This window comes from Protopterus annectens, chromosome 14.part0 (genome assembly GCF_019279795.1).
Source record: "Protopterus annectens isolate FY-2018-M chromosome 14.part0, PAN1.0, whole genome shotgun sequence".
Taxonomy (NCBI): domain Eukaryota; kingdom Metazoa; phylum Chordata; order Ceratodontiformes; family Protopteridae; genus Protopterus; species Protopterus annectens.
The window spans coordinates 519,413,483-519,430,520 of record NC_056748.1 but is presented as its reverse complement, the minus strand read 5'-3'; the positions used below and the strand labels follow the sequence as shown (position 1 = coordinate 519,430,520).

The window sequence follows — 17,038 nt, the reverse complement described above, 5'->3', positions numbered from 1 at the left end:
AAGACTCTTGGGAATTCTTGAAACATATTAAAAAAGAATATTTTTTAACAACTGATTTTCTGGTCACAATCGATGTGATAGAGCTATTTCCTAGCATCCTGCACGACATTGGTCTAGAATGGTTTAATGAAATTTTAACAAAATTTTCAAATTTTAGTAACAACATAATTAACTTACTGTCAGATTTTATGGACATCATATTAAATAATAATTTCGTTTATTTTAATGGGGAATTTTTTAAACAAAACAAAGGGGTGGCCATGGGCTCTCCATGCGCTTCTGCATATGCGAACATCGTCCTTTTTTACTGGGAAAATTAATTCATTTTTACATCACCCTGGAAGGACAATATTTTACATTACCAAAGGTATTTGGACGACATATCCATTTTATGGAAGGGTAGTAGAGAAAGTCTTGAAACATTTTTACACTATATTAATGAGACTACAAACTTTTTCAAATTTACATCTAAAGTTAGTGAAAATGTTATGAACTATTTAGATGTTTTATTAGTCAAGAACACTGAGTTACAAATGTTTGAATCCACAGTGTTTAGAAAAACTACCTTTTCCAATGCATACCTACATTTTAGTAGTGGCCACCCCTTCTCTCAAAAGAAGGGAATCTTAAAAGGCCAATTCATTAGGGCTTCTAGAATGTGCAATACTGATATTATGTTTACTAATGAGGTTCAAATTTTGACTAAACTATTTCTGGAAAGAGGTTACCCAAAACCATTAATAGAAGAAATGTATCAAGAAGTTCTCCAGAAAAGAGCTGATTTATATAGTCCCTTGTTAGGTACTGCATCTGAAGTGGTCTCAAAGCACAACATGTTGTTTGACGGAGATACTAACACTTCCAATTTCCAAACTGCTTTTAGTTGTACTTTCAATAATGACACTTACAAAATTAAAAATTCAGTTAATAAATACTGGTTTATTCTAACATCAAACGATGACACGAGCAAATGGCTACCTAAACAACCTTCATTTGTCAATGCAAGAAATACTAACCTTAAGAACATGTTTGAAAGACATACACCACTAGGGACTAAGAGTAAATGTGGTGTAACAGGTACCCATAAGTGTAATTGTTGTAAGCAATGTCCATTTATTATGAACACTAACACTTACTATATCAAGTCTCAAAAATTTAAGTTGAAACCCGAGGGGTATTTTAATTGTGCTTCTAAGGGTATTATTTACTTAGGAGTATGTCAAGAATGTGAGAGCTTTTATATAGGAAAATCAGAGAGGACAGTGCGCAAGAGGATTTATGAACACCTCTATGACATTCGTAGAAAGAAAGACACGAATGCATTTTACAAGCACTCAATAGTTTGCCCCAAGATGACACTCAAATTTATGGTTATTGAGCAGGCACCATTAAACCCTAGAGGCAGAGACTGGGAGACAACAATAGAATTTAAAGAGCTAAACTGGCAGTTAAGACTAAATGCAGCAAAACCTCCAGGCTTGAATGAAGCCATTAGCATCACCAGCCTTTTGAAACTAAGACGGGCGAAACTGTAATCTTATTATTCTTTTTGATACAATCAAAGCTCACATACAGCTTTTCATTTTTCATTACCCCTTGTTTCTAGATTTGTATAGGTACCATTGTCAAACAACATGACTAGACTAATCACAAAGTTGATCAACTGTGGTTTAAATTGTTTTACTTCCTGATACTAAGGAAAGGTTTTAAATATTGTGATACAGCCTTTATTGTAATGAATTTTTAGATTCCATTTTTTACAACATTTATTTTTAAACAAATGTTGTGCACACTTTTCTATTTATTGTCTATTATTCCTTCATTATACATTCTCATGTTCCCAATACTTATACGTTGTTTATTTTAACAATTTTAGCACTACTCAATATTATTTAATATAAAATTTCATAACTTATTTAATATGATCACAATATATTTAATTAATAAATGATCAATATTTCTCAATTTATATTTATTTCATGTGATGTTTGATACAAAATATTCTATTATCATAAATTATTTATAGTTCACTGGACACACACAAATAGCAATTCCAGTGGTCTTAATTTATTAAATTATAACATTACAGTAACACAAGTTCTCTGCTACAATGAAATGTATTGTTGTATGTAAATACGCTATTTTACAGTTTTTTAATACTTCTTTATTGCCATCTACAGCATTCAGCACTAGTTGTTAAATGTAAAAAAGGTTTGGTTTGTTCCGACAGCAATTATGTTCACCAAAATTTATTTTATGGTGAGCAGTCCATAATGCCAAGTATTTTAACTTTTATATTATATATTTTTTAATAGCTTTGAACATGATGGCTTTTGTTAGTTTTATGTATCCAACAACACACAACACGTACGTTAGATTGAGAATTAAATGCTCATATGTATCTTTCATTATATTGAACAACATTCCAAGTACTTTGGTTTTTAAAATAAGGTTTGAAGCACGTAGCACTTTAAATTCAAAACCTATTAATGGTTTCTTAATTGTTTGATTTCTGAATTGGAGGTGTGATATAAGCACACCCGTTATGCTTGTGGTTCATCTTGAAAAAGCCTGTCATAGTACGGGTGAAAGCACTTGATTTATACTTGTCTTCTGTTCATGTAGTTCGTTGATTTTGTTATATAATAAAGAAATCTATTTACTCAACGCTGAAGATTTTTTGGATTCCCATTGTGAAGAGTTTATTGGATTGTATCAGTGCATTTGCCTTTCTTTCTCTGACCCATGCAGATGGACAATACAGTTACAACTGCTGAATCCTACACAAATGTACTCTATAAGCACTTACATGAGTGCATGGATCATGATATCCCAAACATAACCAAGATGCTATCCTCCAAGAAAACGAAGCCAATCTGGTGGTCCCCTGCCATAAACAAACTGTACAACAAAAGGAAGAAATTGTTGCAAAAGAGAGTAAAATCCTATGAGTGAAGAAGCTCCCTGGTCAGCCTCAGTAAGAAGCTGAGATCCCTTATAAGATCCTCCAAAGCTAGCTATTAAAAACAAAATCACCACTGATTCTAAGGACAACCACAAAGCATTCTATAGCTATGTCAAGAATCTCAATGGCAACACCCAGATCTGCACTGAGTTAAAGCACAATGGCACGAAAATTACAGAACCAACTGATATTGCCAACATTCTGGCAGATAGGTTCATTGCTAACTTTACCCCCCTCACCCCTAAAGGGCCCATATCTATACAAGAAGAATGCAGAGTCCCTGTAATCACAACTATGCATGTAAAAGATGCACTCTCTAAAGCCAAAAACACAGCATCCATGGGACCGGACAACATCCCGGGCTACATTTTACTCAAACTTCAGAATGAACTGGCTCCCCACCTAAGCACCATGTTCAGTCATAGCCTCACATTAGGCTTTGTGCCCACTGAATGGTGTACAGCAACAGTTATTCCACTCCAGAAAGGGGGAGCCACCACTGATCCCGGGAACTATCACCCTATTAGCCTGATGAGCCTGGTCAGCAAGGCCATGGAACGTATCATCATGGAACTCAAAAAAAAAAAGACATTGGTAACCTCCAAACTCTGGATCCCACCCAGTTTGGGTTTGTGAAAGGCAGATCATGCCTCCTGAACCTGATTGATTTCCTTGAGGCAGTCACCACAGGTTCATAGATAGGTACTAGGCTATTGGTCCTAGGGCCTATATAAGCCTAGCCAAAAATGTACCCTGGCTTTCACCACCCAAGAAAATTATTTTCCTGTGCCCCTGTTGAGCAGAGCCACAGAAGGTGAATTTCCTATTTCCCAGCCAATCATCAAGATGTTTCTTGAAGAGTGCTAATGAGGAATGGGAAGTCTCTGGGACAGGAATCTATTCCTCCAGCATGTTCTGTTTATTGTGGTGACAAGGTTTAGGTCCCTAGAGCATGTAGCTTGGGGGGATTGGGATTTCTTTAAGTGAAGCATGTCCAAAAGCTCTGGGTTTGACACAGCTTTGTATGTTAAGCATAGATCGCCTCTGAGCAGGCGATATGCGATGGAGTAAAGCTGGAGTTTTTTGAGACGGTCTGCATAGGGCATCTGTTTGAGGCCAGTAATCCTCTTTGTGAGGTATTTCTGTGACCTTTCCAGTTGTTGTAGATGTTTTGTGAGGTACATACCAAAAAGGGTGTTGTACTCTATAATGGGTCTAATGAGTGATGAGTACAGGGTAACAATGACCTCTTTTTTTCTGGATGAGAAACCTTTTGTGATGAGGTGAGCCACCAAGAATGATTTCCTTACCACTGCGGTGATGTGATTATCAAAGGAGAGACTACTGTCCACCTGTGTCCCAAGGCCTCTTATCACATTTCCGGCATTAAGTAGACTACCAGCTATGGGGTAGTTCATGGGTACAAAAGCTATGTCAAACCCAGAGCTGTTGGACATGCTACACCTAAAGAAATCCCAATCCCTCCAAGCTACACACTCTAGGGACCTAAACATTGTCACCAGAATAAACAGGACATGCTGGAGGGATATATTCCTGTCGCAGAGATTACCATACTTTGGAACATGCTACCCATCTATGTCAAGCAAAGTTCTTCACTAGCACTCTTCAAGAAAAATCTTGATGAGTGGAGGGGAAATAGGAAATACACCCCGGGGAGCACTTCTGTGTCTCTGCTTGACAGTGGCACAGGAAAATAACTTTCTTGGGTGGCGTAAGCCAGGGAACCTTTTTGGCTAGGCTTACATAGGCCCTCGGGCCAATAGCCTAGTACCTACCTATGAACCTATGAACCTATGAAAGGCTGAAATTTAAAAGTGAGAATCACAAATGGTAGAACAAAAAAATAAAGAGTCTCAAAAAATAAAATCCCTTCTAAGAGTAAATCACAAAACATTGAGTACTTTTCTCCCACTCTCAGTAAACCAATTTATGAGTCAAGATCAAGTGTTGTCCTGCCAGTTGAACTGTTCATAGGTAGGTACTAGGCTATCAGCCCTGGGGCCTATACAAGCCCAGCCAAAAAGGTACCCTGGCTTTTGCCACCCAATAAAATTATTTTCCTGTGCCACTGTCGAGCACAGCCACAGAGGTGATCCCCGGGGTGACAGTGAATGGATTTTAGTCATGTGATGTGTGGGTCTGCAGGCTGGGGCAGGAGCGGGCTTAGTGTTAGGGTACGCATAAATGAGTAAGGTGGTACAGGGGGGGGTGAAGCCCTTCATCATGTTTCAGTGGGATATAAGATTTCTTGAGTGGGTATTTAGGGTATTATTAGTTTTGTTTATGTGCAGGAGGTTGCAGAGGACTGGATCCTTCAAGATTCTGTAGTCTAGACAGAAGCCACCTCTCAAGAGTTTGTAGGAAACTGGAAGAGAGAGCACTCTAGGCAGCTTGGGCAGCTCAGGGAAGACATTCCCTTGATTACCTTAGTGGGGTGATGCTGTGGACTCTCAGGCTGGGTTATTTGCTTAGAGTACATACCAAGAGGCCATTATACTCTGTTATTGGCCTGATAAAAGAGGAAGAAAGAGGGCTGATAAGTTCTTTACATTTGGAAACAATGACTCTGGTGGTTATTCTAACTAGGTAAAAGGATTTCCTAACAACAGTTGATACATGTGATCAAAGGATAGCTCACTGTCAATGAAAGTACCCAGGTCTGTAACTATTGAGCCAGCAGGGGTCTCTCCTATGTGGTAGGTACATCAGTGCCCAGTTTTGCCAAAAGACACAATGTTGCATTTCTTGGCATTTTGTTTTAGGCTGTGATCCAGGCACCATTTATCAGTGTGTGTTAGTCACTCCTGAAGAATCTGGAAGGCAGGTGGGGAATTAATGATAGCTCCAAGATCGTAGTCATCTGCAAACTGGGTTAGTCACAGTTCCTTGATGTCAGTCTTGACATAAGAGCAGTAAATACCAAACAGAAGTGATCTTAAGACACATCTGGTAGCTATTCTTTTTGAGGAGACTGTGGATCCCACACTAATAGACTGGATTCTGTCAGGTGGTCAGTTTGCTATCTGGCTGGTAACAGAGGAGTTTATAATAGTTTGATCAGCTTGTTGATAGTGCCAGAATGTACAATGGTATCAAAAGGTATGGCCAGGTCCAGGTGGGTATTGGGAACCAATTTGCCTCAATTTAATGCATCAATAACTTGCTAAAAGAAACCCAGCAAGTTCCAGAGGCAGGATCTGTTTTAGTAGAATGTCTATGTTATTGTTAATAAGTTTCATAATAATACATTCTATTGCTTTGTAGATAGGCTAGTGAGACTTATACATTTATAGTTTCCTGGATCAATAGTAAATGTCCCATTATGGAGCAGAATGACAACTTTTTCTTCTGGCTTTTCCCAGTTAGGGGTTGCCACAGTGGATCACCTGTCCACTCATTATTGGCAGTGGAGTTTTACAGTGTTGAGTTGCCAGCCTGGTGCCCAACCTTCCACAGAAGGCACACACATGCACAGACTCATGCCTAGGGCCAATTTAGAGTGTCCAATCCACCTACAGCATGTCTTTGGGATGTAGGAGGAAACCAAAGAACCCGGAGGAAACCTACACAACCACAGTGAGGACATGCAGATTCTGCAAAGAAGGCACCCCAGCCAAGAATCGAACTGGAGAACCTCTTGCTGTGAGGTGGCAACACTAACCGCTGCACCACCGTGGCCACCCATGGAGCAGGATGACAACTGCAGTTCTCCATTCCTCTGGCATGAATCGAATGCAGAGTCAGCGGCTGAAAAGACTTAGTAGTGATTCTACTGACAGTGTCTTGTGCTGACAAGAAGATAGCCTGGCACATTATCAGCACTCATGAAGCAAGTGATTTTGGTCTTTGGAAAAGCATTCAGGAATTTTTTAGAGGTGATCAGAAGGGTTAGTGTGGATGTGCTAATAAGATGAAGAAAGTTAAGGGGGAGATAGGAGAGTAAAGTTAAAGCTGAATTTATCTGTTAATGATCTGGCTATGTCCTCAGGAGATAAGTAAGTTTGGCTGCTATCTATTATCTCTGAGCCTTGCTGGGTGTTATCTATAAGGTTTCTCCCATATCTGAAGAAGACTTTGTAGTTGCCCTTAGCAAAGATGGCAGTTACTAGCTCATGCTTATAGGATATGATTTCCGTTACAAGCCACGCGCGCTGAAAGGGGGCTTGCACCTGTCACCCTGGGATTCGGATATTGGCAAAGGCTCTCTTGCCACCCCCATAGTGCCTTTTTTAGGCTCAAATTCTTTCTAAACCTACCAACCTACAAAAAAAAAAAAAACTAAGGGTATCTGCTCAATGCCAGAAGTCTAAAAATCAAAATGCGCACTCGAGCCCTTCTCAGTATGGGAGAACATCGATGTCTGTGCAGTGACAGAAACCTGACCGCTCATCAAATCCAGATTAAAACTAAGAAAGGACAGACTTATCCATATTTATCCATCAAAATCAGACACACACAAAGAAAGGAGGGGAACATGTATCGGCATGCATCGGAGGCCAATTCAAGACAGTTTGTAGCAGGCAAGACTGTTTGCACATACAGGCATGGCCTCACTAACAACTCAGAACCTCCTGCTCTCACATGGCCTTCCTGAACACTCAAAAGGGATAAAGAACACTCACATCACCAAAACACTCACTAGAGGACATAGACTGGGAACACTACTCAAATACTACTGGAATTCATCAAAAGCAAACACATAGTACAACTCATTCATAAACACCATAAACTCAAGAATCATGGGAAGTCTCATCAACATACCACAAGAGAAACAATGACCAAACAATCTCACCATCCCTGGGGACAGAGAATTATACCCTCCGGAACATGAGATCAGATCACAGAGAATAGATCTTTCAGTCCTGGTGGAAACCCCCACCTGAAATAAAAGACCACAGTAAAGAACACCACAGTTCATAAAAAACATCTTCTAGACTAAGACTAGTGTGCCCTCCTTAGTGGGAGCCGAAGAAAACACAACCAGTAAAGAAACACAATCCTCAGCCGCTGAAAACTAGGAGCACTTGGCAGACCCAGCACCTGCAGGGAAATCTGGCAAAACAAATCCCAAGCAAAACAAAGACTCTGCATCCACTCCCACTCAACAACAAAGTGTGGACCACTCTACAACAAAAGGAGGAAGCAAAAATAAGGAAGCAAACAAATCCTTAAAAAAAAAGAAAAGGCAAGACAACCTTGATCACTATAAGTAAAAACTAAAAGCTCCAATAAAATCATTTGAAAGAAAAAAGAGAAACAAAAATAAAGAAAAAACTCAAAGATTTTTAGTATAGTTAGAATAAGTTAGAACCCAGGCTAATATGAAACAGAACTAGTTCATAATGATGTGAAGATTACTTGATGTGATGACAATTACAGACACACTACACTTACAGCAACAGGTTCGCCCCCTCCCTCCCCCCCAAAAAGGATCCCCAAAGGAGCTGCCAGCTGCAGCATTGCCCCCTCCTCCAAAACCCAAAGTGAGAACTACTCTCTCCAAAAAGCAAACATCCAAAAATGGGACCTGATGGTGTCCCCTGCTGTGTGCTCCAACTCAACGACGATTAAAAACCCACCACCAGGACAGCTGTTTAATCATAGTCTTACCTCTGGATAGTGGCCAGGAGGCACTGCAGCTGTGTCTGTGGTCCCACAAAGGCACAAGGCCACCCGACCCTGGAAATAAATTTCGTCCCATATAGCTTGACAAGCCTTATCTGAAGCCATGAGAGAGGATCATAATGGACCTAATAAAAGAAGACATAGGGATTTGCAGACTTTGGATCCATCCCAGTTTTTGTTTGTCAGCAGCAGATCATGCTTCTAAACTGACTTTTTTGAAACAGTCACCAAAGCCATTGATGAGGAAAGGCAACCAAGGCCTTTGATACAATAACCCCCGGGTATCATTGAAAAACTCATCATCAAAAATTAAATGTTAAACCATCACAAGATGGGTTGCAACCGGTCGCTGAGTGAGAGAACCCACAGGGTCAGGAACTCCAGCTCTATTCAAAGCATCAGCGCTGCTCAGAGGTGACCTTGCCCTAACATACAAGGCCATGTCAAACCCAGATTTCCACAAGCGGGAGACTTAAACCCCCGACGACACGGCTATTAGGGCGTGCTGGAGGGATAGATAATAAAATCCCTATGTATGTGAGAGCAGCACTCGCTGCCCTTGTTCAGAGAAATCTTGACCAATGATGGAGATGCGCAGATATACTCCGGGGATTACCTCTGAGTTCTTTGTTGAAGTTTTTGTGCTCATTTCTAGATGACTGGGTATTAAGTTTTCTTTTAATGGGCTGTAGGTTTATTCCTATATAAATCTTAAGCCGGGCCAATTTCCTTTAGTGAGAATCAAACCCTGTACCTTTTCTTTGTGAGGTAAACACCTTAACCATTATGCCATTTCCAAACCCTATAGTTTCTTTATACTACAGATCAACCATATAGGTTCAGTCCTGAATTTAGCATTATATATTTTTGTCTTATGGGAACAGTCCCCTTGACACAATCTTTGTGGTGGGTATAGAAATTATCAGTAAATGTGGCAGCATGCAAGATGGGGTCATTGAGGGGAGGTGGGTATTCAGTGAGGGGAGGTGGGTACTCAGATTTCATCAGATCATCAGGTAGCTTGATTACCTTTGCCTTACGAGTGTTTTCTAAAGGCAGAAGGATTTTGGGGCAAGTTATGTTTTTACCCTCATTGTGAGCATTGTTGAATGGTGCTTAGATTTGACCAATACCATGGTAACTATAGATACTGACCATAGGGTTGCTATATTTGTAAGAATGATGTCAAATTATTTTGCACCCCTAGTTGGGATTTTAACCTGTTGGTATATGAAGCTGGCATTAATGAAGTTCAGCAAGCTTTCTGTATATTTATTTGAGGTGGCATTGGTTTCCCAGTTAATGGAGGGCTAGATGAAATCTCCCAAGAAAATAGTATTGGGCTTGATGGGGGGTGGGTGGGGAGGTGTCCATGTCTTTAGACATACTTCATAATCTGCAGGTGACATGGTGGGGGGTACAATAGTTGGCTTTGGTATGGTACAGAGTTCTATTTACTGTGAAATGGCTATGCAGGCATTCAAGAAAATTTCACTGGCTTATTAGTCTAGAGGTACAATAGTTTCTTAGGGATACAGACATACCCCCTTAATAACACTGTCATTATTGGCTTTGGGTCTGAAAGAGTAGCAGTCATCAAACCCCTGTACTTTGAAGGCATTATTATTGTAAAATAAGTATACAGACATCTATATTTTCATGAGGTAAGAGTGCCTGTAATGGGTTCAGGCGCCTAGGCAGCGAGACATTTCCCTGTGGTACATTTGACTGGTGACACATGGCTGAAGTGACATTCAGCTGCAGAGAAGTATGGCTGTTTGCAAATTCCCTGTGGGCAAAGAGAAGCACACCCTGTCATGCTCACAGCTTTAATAACCAAATGAAAGGTGGCAGAAGAAGTGATGAGTGTTGTGCTCAGTGTACAGTACATACTTATGTAACTACAACATGTAGAAGTGTGCTACAGCATGGAGGAAATCATGCAGGATACTGTAGTCACATTTATGCTCCAGTATGTGTTTTAGGTAATGTTCCCTAGACATTGTGAAGGGGGTAGTGGTCCACACACTCCAATTATAAAGGCACTGCCCATTGTGCACTGCATTTGTACTGCCAGTGACATGCTCTCTGGCCAGCCTGCTGTTGATGCCTGCCATATTGCCTGCTGTTTCATGTTCCATTGGGGACCATGGACATTGTTTTCCCCCTGTGCATTTGGTTACTGAAGTTGTGGGCATGCCAGCATATGCTTCTCTTTGCCCACAGGGAATTTGCAAACAGCCATATTTCTCTGCTGAATGTCACTTCAGGCATGTGTCCCCAGTCAAATGTTCCACAGGGAAATGTCTCGCTGCCTAGGCACCTGAACCCGTTTTCTTTATTTATTTGAAACTGTCCTGCAATGTTGTTTTAGATATTTCCTGTGATTTTGATCTCTGATGTAACTGTGATTATTTACTGAGTAGTTTCTGTTTTTTTTATTATTTATTATTAAATATATTTAAACTTTCATTGTGACTGATATCTGTAGAGACATATTTATGTTCTGAGAGTACTTGCATATTTATTTGGTGGCACTGTGTGGGACACTCCTAATAGCCTTGCTCTTGGTCAAACTACCATTTGGATTAATAGTAACATTACACAGTAAGATTGGACACCATTTGTTAAGGGCCTTAAAGTACCTTATAGTCCGGGGAAAAGGGGGCATAGCTAGTAAACCTGTGCTAGCCTTTCCCAGTTGTTTGTGTGTGCTTGTGTATAAACCAAACCTCAAAGTGTGTGTGTGTGTGTGTGTGTGTGTGTGTGTGTGTGTGTGTGTGTGTGTGTGTGTGTGTGTGTGTGTGTGTGTGTGTGTGTGTGTGTGTGTGTGTGTGTGTGTGTGTGTGTGTGTGTGTGTGTGTGTGTGTGTGTGTGTGTGTGTGTGTTTACATATGTATTGTGTGTGTCAGCTACTTGGGCAGGGACACAAAGCACTTGTTGGACAGAGAGGGGGCTGGAGGTCTTGGCTTGGCCACTCAGCTGGGATCTCAATTCTATAGCTGTGTCAGTGGGGAATCTTATTGGGGATCTGGAGAGAGAGGGAGAAACCAGTCCCAGACTGACTGTGATCTCTGTGTGATCTTAAGGGAAATTGCACTTTACTGTGTGCGTACTTGTCATTCTCCCAGTGTGCACATCCCCACTGCTGCCAGTGGTGAGGATTGAGGCTCCATTATTACTGGGCCAGTGGTGGGGTACCACAAGTGGTTTCCATGAAAGTTTGCAAAAGGAAATAGCTACACTATGTGAATGGCATGCATCCATTCTTTCTTGTAAGCTTATCAGCCATTCAGTCTGTTTTTAATTTATTGACTGTTAGCCTCATAAGTGAATTAATCTCTTTTAGGCTTCATTCAGCTGTGGCTTAGTCGGAAAGGATAAGAGTGAGTGCAGTATATTTAAGCAACTTAGATTAGCCAGTCAACAACCATGTATTTGGCAGGTAGAACAAAATCAGAGCACCTGCAGCAAACCCACACAGACACAGGTAGAACATGAAATCTCCACACCGGCAGTGAATAGAGGTCAGGGCTGAACCCTTGACCTGTGAAACAGATATCTTAACTACTGAGCAACTGTGTTGCACAGTATTAATGATTTTCTGGTAGCAGTATTTTACTTCCTGTGGGCCTACATGAAATAATTTTTTATCGGTCCTATGCAGACCACCTCAAGGCTTTATCCCTGTATTCTGTCTCCTACAGGCTTTTGAGGGGAGATCTATGTCTGACATACAGGGCATTGTCAGACCCCAGTCTGATGGACCTCCTGCATATCCACAAAACAAAGAGCACCAGAATTACCCATTCTAAAGACTTAAACCTTACCTGTGATATAAAGAGAACTGGCTGGAGAGATAGGTATGGTGTGTATCCCAGAGACTACCACATCTAATGAACAGGCTCCCCATCCATGTGAAGCAGAGTTCCTGCCTAACCCAACTGAAGTGCATCTTGGACAATTGGATGGGAAACCAGAAATTCATCCCTGGTTTGGCACATTTGCCTCTAATGGACACAGGTAACCTGTAAATGGTTCATCTCCCAGGCCCATGTTTATATTTATCAAGGGTATCAGAACTTGTCAGAGATTTGGGATGCATGGTTAGGCTTAAAAACGCCCTTGTGGTCATTAGCCTAGTAAACACCTATGAACCTATGAACCTAATCACTATATAGGTAGGCTTCAAAGATGTAATCAGTTACTCTAAACCAGGCTACCAACTACCAGTAATAGAAGCAAATACTGCTGTTATGTATTTTAATGTATCATTTTGCAGCACAAATCAAAATGTTAATTATTTGCTTATGCTATTACAAAGACAAGAAAATACATTGGGAATTATCAGGACTTATGCATTAATGTTCTTTTAGAGTAAGATTTTCATCTCTTAATCCTCAGCATAAGAATTTTAATGAAGGAAAACAGAGATTCACAGTACAACAGTACTAGATCAGCTTTTTAGCATGCAGGTCTTAAGAGCTGGCATATCTGTACAGCACAGTTTCCAACAGTGCAATGAATTTTGGATTTATTAGCTAATTGCAATCAAGTTTATTCTTTGATAATATGTACTGTGTGGTTATGGTGTCCTTGCATTTAAAGCTATATAATACAAATGCTTTTGGGTAGTGAAGATTTTTAGGTACTTACAGTTGATGTATCTCTATCCCTTAATCAGTTCCAGACTGACCAAAAGAATTCTCTCTCACAGTGCACTTTTTAGGCAAGGTCAGTCTGCTCAAATTATTTACACAGCCAATCGAAATCAAAACTTTATAAAACTAGCACTGCTCAAAGTTAAAAGTCTAAACAAAAGGCTACACTTATTACAGATGGGTTCAGGTGCCTAGGCAGCGAGACATTTCCATGTGGAACATTTGACTGGGGACACATGCCTGAAGTGACATTCAGCTGAAGAGAAATATGGCTGTTTGCAAATTCCCTGTGGGCAAAGAGAAGCATATGCTGGCATGCCCACAACTTCAGTAACCAAATGCACAGGGGGAAAACAATGTCCATGGTCCCCAATGGAACATGAAACAGCAGGCAATATGGCAGGCATCAACAGCAGGCTGGCCAGAGGGCATGTCACTGGCAGTACAAATGCAGTGCACAATGGGCAGTGCCTTTATAATTGGAGTGTGTGGACCACTACCCCCTTCACAATGTCTAGGGAACATTACCTAAAACACATACTGGAGCATAAATGTGACTACAGTATCCTGCATGATTTCCTCCATGCTGTAGCACACTTCTACATGTTGTAGTTACATAAGTATGTACTGTACACTGAGCACAACACTCATCACTTCTTCTGCCACCATTCATTTGGTTATTAAAGCTGTGAGCATGGCAGGGTGTGCTTCTCTTTGCCCACAGGGAATTTGCAAACAGCCATATTTCTCTGCAGCTGAATGTCACTTCAGCCATGTGTCACCAGTCAAATGTACCACAGGGAAATGTCTCGCTGCCTAGGCGCCTGAACCCAAAGAAAACATTTAAGCTATACTATATTTCTGTCTGAATCTAAGAGAAATTACTGTACCCTAGTTAACTTACTTACAGAGCAAAGCAAGGCAGATGTGATTTGTGGGTTTTCCAGCTGATGTTGTCATGTGAAAGACAAAATACAAAATGTTCTACCTATCTCAGAGAGTTCTTAAATTAATATCTCAAATATTGCTGCTGGGATACTTGAAGCATGACATCACTTCTTGTCATCTGACCATCCCACGTGAAAACTCCCACTGCAGTTGGTAGCATTTAGCATCTCTCTGTAAAAATACATAAACAAGGACTTCTCTTAGATCTAAGGTAAATAGTGGAAGTTGTAAAATAATTTACATTCCTCCACATTTAAAGATAATAAAAAAACTTCTAGTTCTAGGCATTATGTTTCCTGTTGCTCTGAAACCATCTTTTATGGTGCAGTTATAAAATAATTTAATTTCAACTATGTTTCTGAAGTTTTATAAAGTTACCCTTCTATGTGCCAGTTCCCACTGTTAAAGTATATACATTTACACAGTTACAATAGTTTATATACATTTCTGTTATTTTCCAGTAGGGTACACTGTGGATACATCTTTAAGCTAAGTACTCTACAACACATCTCTTCAGCACACATGTCTGTACAAACCATCTTATATCACATACAGTTCTAATACATTTGTAACACAAGTATATGAATCATGTTGATATTCACAAATGACACATAACCATTTACAAAATTCCAGATAGCTAGGCTGATAATATTTCCTTTTGTGACACCACTATGGAAGAGTTTTTTTTAAAACTTGATTTTAAAATCCTATGAATTTGTTGTTTACCTAGATTGCATGATCAGCATTAATTTATACCCAGACACTGGGGCAAACTTTAAACTGTAAATTTAAAGAAATAGAAGTGAGAGAACTGTGTAGGGCAAGAAATATGAATACTGCATTTAAGAGGACAGGTGTAAAGCACGTTCACAGTCACTTTTATGTATACATATATATATATATATATATATATATATATATATATATATATATATATATATATATATGTATATATATATATATATATATATATATATGCGATAGTGGGACCTTAGGGTTAGGGTAAGGTTTAGTGTGGGCTTGTAAGGATTTTGGTGTGCTTGTGTTGTGTGTGTGGTTTGTGGAATGGGGATGTGTTTGGTTTTTAGTAATTGTTATTGTGGTGTGTGCAGTGCATGGGGTTCGTGTTCGTGGTTTGTGTACCATTGTCGGTTATTATGTTGGGTTTGTTTGTTTTTTGTGGACTGTCGTGGTAATATGTGGTGTGTGGTTGGGTGTTGTGTGGTGTTGTGTGGTTTCGGCTATGTCAGGTAGAACCATATATATATATATATATATATATATATATATATATATATATATATATATAAACAGCTATCATTAGGTTTATATTATGATGATGCGGAAATTAGCAAGACATTGTATGGGTGAGAATGGGAAAGTTTATAGTAAATCCTGAAATTCTGTCACTTGTGTTTTGAAACTGTCTTAGGAAATTTAGTTCAAGAAGTAGGCTGGCTTTGACAGATTTCACAGACTGATGTATTTGTGAGTTAGGGATATTTGTCTTTTTACTGAGAACTGACCATCACCCCAGCTGTCGCAAGTGGTTTCCATATAGGGAAAACCACTTATAAAGTTACACTAAACACTGAAAGGGACAGTCTGCTCAGAGGTCATGTTTTTGACAACTTTTTGAAACACACCAGTGTGATCTAGTAAAAAATGCTGGAAGAGTTTTATGTAAACACAATGGCAGACCAACATAAGACCTTCAAAGAATTTGTATAAGTCAGAAATCTCAAAAAAAACATAGTTCTTCTTTATTAGTGGCTGTGACTTAATCAAAGAAAATGTATTTATGTGGACTGGCTACTGAACTTTAGATGTCTGGGCAGTGTGCCTTCCAGTTCCATCCCAGGAGGAATGTAATTTGATTTTCTGTCTACACTGGTATACTTTATCTTTTTTGCTATGAATACTGTGCTGGGCTTTGGTTAACAAAGACTGTTAATTGTGATGCTCTTAGGAATAACTGCTTGAATGATTGGAAACTAATGGCCTAAAGGAGCTTCTATCATAAACAAAGACTTGTACTAATAAAGTAAACAACAGGTCACCAAGAGTATATCAAAGTAAAGTCACTTTTAATTACCCAAGGTAATGTGTGTGTCATTAAAATAACCAGAGGCAGTATAATGTGATGAAGGATTTTTCTGAAATGCAACCTACCTTAATTGTTCACTATGACATGCTATTCATGAGTTATGACTGTTTATATTTTTTTGCGTAGGTTTTATTCCGTGATGCCTCCACAAATAATAGACTGCTGTCTCACCAGGCTATTTCTACAAATACTATCATTACTACTATTACTACTACTCCTCCTATCACTACTGCTGCTTTTACTACTACTACCATTGCTACTATTACTACTGCTATTACCACTATTAACACTACAACTACTACATCTGTTATTTCTACTACTACTACCATCACTATTACTACTACTATTACCACTACTACCACTGCTGCTACTACTACCACTATTAATACTACTACTACTCCTGTTACTCCTACTACTACCACTATTATTACTATTACTACTACTACCACTGATGCTACCACCACTGCTACTACTACCACTATTAATACTGCCTCTGTTACTACTAGTACTACCACTGCTACTACTACCACTATTACTGCTACTATTACTACTACTACTACTACCTCTGTTACTACTACTAGTACCACTGCTGCTACTGCCACTATTACTAGTTAATATTGCTGCTACTACTATTATTATGACTAGTACCACTGCTACTACTATTATTACTACTACTAACAGTATTACTACTACTACTACCATTGCTACCAC

At 39.5% G+C, this 17,038-nt stretch overlaps 1 protein-coding gene across 3 annotated transcripts in view; it reads right to left on the bottom strand.

Moving 5' to 3' along the window:
• The window catches only part of RASGEF1A (RasGEF domain family member 1A), a 2,436,720-nt gene that overhangs the window by 1,775,067 nt on the left and 644,615 nt on the right, over positions 1-17,038 (bottom strand). The window lies entirely within an intron of this gene.